We start from the raw sequence: 5,005 nt of genomic DNA, 5'->3' as shown, positions 1-5,005 counted from the left end.
TGTCGATTCAGACTGAAATTGAAGAAAGTAGGGAAAACTACTAGACCATTCAGGAATGACCTAAATCAAATCCCTTATGATTATACAGTGGAAGTGAGAAATAGATTTAAGGGACTAGATCTGATAGATAGAGTGCCTGATGAACTATGGACAAAGGTTCATGAAATTGTACAGGAGACAGGGATCAAACCATCCCCTTGGAAAAGAAATGCAAAAAAGCAAAATGGCTATCTGAGGAGGCCTTACAAATTGCTATGAAAAGAAGAGACGTGAAAAGCAAAGGAGAAAAGGAAAGATATAAGTATCTGAATGCACAGATCCAAAGAATAACAAGAAGAGATAAGAAAGCCTTTCTCAGCAATCAATTTAAAGAAACAGAGGAAAAGAACAGAATGAGAAAGACAAGAGATCTCTTCAAGAAAATTAGAGATACCAAGGGAACATTTCATGGAAAGATGGGCTCGGTAAAGGACAGAAACTGTATGGACCTAATAGAAGCAGAAGATTTCAAGAAGAGGTGGCAAGAATACACAGAAGAACTATACCAAAAAGATATTCATGACCAAGATAATCACGATGGTATGATCACTCACCTAGAGCCAGACATTCTGAAAAGTGAAGTCAAGTGAATCTTAGAAAGCATCACTATGAACAAAGCTAGTGGAGGTGATGGAAGTCCAGTTGAGCTATTTCAAATCCTGAAAGATAATGCTGTAAAAGTGCTGCACTCAATATGCCAGCAAATTTGGAAAACTCAGCAGGGGCCACAGGACTGGGAAAGTCAGTTTTCATTCCAATCCCAAAGAAATGCAATGCCAAAGAATGCTCAAACTACCACACAATTGCACTCATCTCACATGCTAGTAAATAATGCTGAAAATTCTCCAAGCCAGGCTTCAGCAATACATGAACCATGAACTACCAGATGTTCAAGCAGGTTTTAGAAAAGGCAGTGGAACCAGAGATCAAATTGCCAACATCGTCTGGATCATCAAAAAAGCAAGAGAGTTCCAGAAAAAACCTCTATTTCTGCTTTATTAAATATGCCAAAGCTTTTGACAGTGTGAATCACAATAAACTGTGGAAAATTCTGAGAGAGATGGGAATACCAGACCACCTGACCTGCCTCTTGAGAAACGTATATGCAGGTCAGGAAACAACAGTTAGAACTGGACATGGAAAAACAGACTGGTTCCAAATAGGAAAAGGAGTACGTCAAGGCTGTATATTGTCACCCTGCTTATTTAACTTATATGCAGAGTACATCATGAGAAACCCTGGGCTGGAAGAAGCACAAGCTGGAATCAAGATTGCTGGGAGAAATATCAATAACCTCAGATATACAGATGACACCACCCTTATGGCAGAAAGTGAAGAGGAACTAAAAAGCCTCTTGATGAAATTGAAAGTGGAGAGTGAAAATGTTGGCTTAAAGTTCAACATTCAGTAAACTAAGGTCATGGCATCCAGTCGCATCACTTCATGGGAAATAGATGGGGGAATAGTGGAAACAGTGTCAGACTTTATTTTGGGGGGCTCCAAAATCACTGCATATGGTGACTGCAGCCATGAAATTAAAAGACGCTTAATTCTTGGAAGAAAGTTATTACCTACCTAGATGGCATATTCAAAAGCAGAGACATTACTTTGCCGCCTAAGGTCCATCTAGTCAAGGCTATGGTTTTTCCTGTGGTCATGTATGGATGTGAGAGTTGGACTGTGAAGAAAGCTGAGAGCTTAAGAATGGATGCTTTTGAACTGTGGTGTTGGAGAAGACTCTTGCGAGTCCCTTGGACTGCAAGGAGATCCAACCAGTCCATTCTGAAGGAAACCAGCCCTGGGATTTCTTTGGAGGGAATGATGCTGAAACTGAAACTCCAGTACTTTGGCCTCCTCATGTGAAGAGTTGACTCATTGGAAAAGATTCTGATGCTAGGAGGGATTGGGGGCAGGAGAAGAAGGGGACAACAGAGGATGAGATGGTTGGATGACATCACTGACTGGATGGACATGAGTCTGAGTGATCTCCGGGAGTTGGTGATGGACAGGGAGGCCTGGTGTGCTGCGATTCATGGGGTCACAGAGTCAGACACGACTGAGTGACTGAACTGAACTGAACTGAATTACTTTACAATATTGCAGTGGCTTTTTGCATACATGGACATGAGTCAGCCATGGGTGTACATGAATCCCCCATCCTGAACCACTCTCCCACCACCCTACCCATCCCATCACTCAGGTTTATCCCAGTGTATCTGTTTCATGCATTGAGCTTTGGCTGGTTATCTATTTCACATATGGTAATATGCATGTTTCAATGGTATTCTCTCAAATCATACCACCCTCGCCTTCTCCCACAGAGTCCAAACGTCTGTTTTTTATATGTGTGTCTCTTTTGCTGTCTCACATATAGGGTCATTGTTCCCATATTTCTAAATTCCATATATATGTGTAAAAATACTTTATTGGTGTTTTTCATTCTTACTAACTTCACTCTGTATAATAGGCTCCAGTTTCATCCAGCTCATTAGAACTGATTCAAACAGATTCTTTTCAATAGCTGAATAATATTCCATTATGTATATGTATGACAGCTTTCTCATCCATTCAGCTGCTGATGGACATCTAAGTTGCTTCCATTTCCTAGCTATTGTAAACTGTGCTGTGATGAATATTGGGGTACACGTGTTTTTTTCAATTCTGGTTTCCTCAGTGTGTATGCCTAGCAGTGGGATTCCTGGGTCATATACCTGTTCTATTTCCAGGTTTTTAAGGAATGTCCACAATGCTCTCCATAGTCACTACATGAATTTGCATTCAAACTGTCAGTGGAAAAGAGTGCCCTTTTCTCCACACCCTCTTCAGCATTTATTGTTTGCAGATTTTTTGACAGCAGTCATTACGACTGGCATGAGATGGTATCATATTGTGGTTTAAATTTGCATTTCTCTGATAATGAGTGACGTTGAGCATCTTTTCATGTGTTTTTTAGTCATCTGTATATCTTCTTTGTTGAAAGGTCTCTTTAGTTCACTGGCTCATGTTTTAATTGGGTCGTTTATTTTTATAGAATTGAGCTGCATGAGCTACTTTTATATTTTTGATATTAATTCTTTGTCAGTTGCTTCATTTGCTATTATATTCTCCCATTCTGAATACTGTCTTTTCACCTTGCTTATAGTTTTCTTCATTGTGCAAAAGCTTTAAGTTTATTTAATTCCCATTTGTTTATTTTTGCTTTTATTTCCATTACTCTGGGAGATGGGTCAGAGAGGATCCTGCTGTGATTAATGACAGAGAGCCTTTGGCCTATGTTTTCCTCTAGGAGTTTTGTAGTTTCTGGTCTTACATTTAGATTCTTAACCCATTTTGAGTTTATTTTTGTGGATGGTGTTAAAAAGTGTTCTAGTTTCATTCTTTTACAAGTGGCTGACCAGTTTTCCCAGCACCACTTGTGAAAGAGACTGTCTTTTCTTCATTGTATATTATTGTCTCCTTTGTTAAACATAATGTGTCCATAGGTCTGTGAATTTATCTCTGGGCTGTCTATTTTTTTACATTGATGTATATTTCTGTCTTTGTTCAAGGACCATATTGTCTTGATGACTATAGCTTTGTAGTATAACCTGAAGTCAGGCAGGATGATTCCTCCAGTTCCATTCTTCTTTTTCAAGATTGCTTTGGCTATTCGAGGTTTTTTTCTATTTTCATACAAATTGTGAAATTATTTGTTCTAGTTCTCTGAAAAATGCCATTGGTTGCTTGATAGGGATTGCATTGAATCTATAGATTGCTTTGGGTTGTATACTCATTTTCACTATATTGATTCTTCTGATCCATGAACATGGTATATTTCTTCATCTATTTGTTTCCTGTTTGATTTCTTTCATCAGGGTTCTACAGTTTTCTATATATAGGTCTTTAGTTTCTTTAGGTAGATATATTCCTAAGGATTTTATTCTTTTCATTGCAATGGTGAACGGGATTGTTTCCTTAATTTTTCTTTCTGTTTTCTCATTGTTAGTGTATAGGAATGCAAGGGATTTCCATGTGTTAATTTTATATCTTGAAGCTTTGCTATATTCATTGATTAGATCTAGTAATTTTCTGGTGGTGTCTTTAAGGTATTCTATGTAGAGGATCATGTCATATGGAAACAATGAGAGTTTTACTTCTTTTCCACCTGGATTCCTTTTATTTATTTTTCTTCTCTGATTGTTGTGGCTAAAATTTCCAAAACTATGTTCAATAGTAGTGGTGAGAGTGAGCACCCTTGTCTTGTTCCTGACTTTTGAGGAAATGCTTTCAATGTTTCAATGGCTAATGTTTGCTACGAGTTTATCATGTATGGCTTTTATTATGTAGAGGTATGTTCCTTTTATGTCTGCTTTCTGGAGGCTTTTTACCATAAATAGATGCTGAATTTTGTCAAAGCCTTTCTTGGTATCTACTGAGATAATAATATGGTTTTTATCTTTCGATTTGTTAACATGGTGCATCACATTGATTGATATGTGAATACTGAAGAATCCTTGCATGACTTGGATAAGCCCATTTGGTTGATGTATGATCTTTTTAATAGGTTTTTGGATTCTGTTTGCTAGAATTTTGGTGAGGATTTTTACATCTTTATTCATGAGTGATATTGGCCTGTAGTTTTCTTTTGTGTGTGTGGCATCTTTGTCTGGTTTTGGTATTAGGGTGATGGTGGCCTCACGGAATGAGTTTGGTAGTTAACTTTCCTCTGAAGTTTTCTGGAAGAGTTTGAGTAGGATGTGTGCTAGCATTTCCCTAATTTTTGGTAGAATTCACCTGTCAAGCCATCTGGTCCTGGGCTTTTGATTGTTGGAAAATTTTTATTACATCTTTGATTTCTGTGCTTGTGGTGTGTCTGTTAAGATTTTCTCTTTCTTCTTTGTTCAGTTTTGAAAGGTTATACTTTTCTAATAATTTTCCTATTTCGTTCAAGTTGTCCCTTTTATTGTCATATAGTTGTTGAGAGTAA

This window comes from Capra hircus, assembly GCF_001704415.2.
Source record: "Capra hircus breed San Clemente chromosome X unlocalized genomic scaffold, ASM170441v1, whole genome shotgun sequence".
Lineage (NCBI taxonomy): Eukaryota > Metazoa > Chordata > Mammalia > Artiodactyla > Bovidae > Capra > Capra hircus.
The sequence above is the reverse complement of the archived record's forward strand: the minus strand, read 5'-3'. Positions refer to the sequence as shown.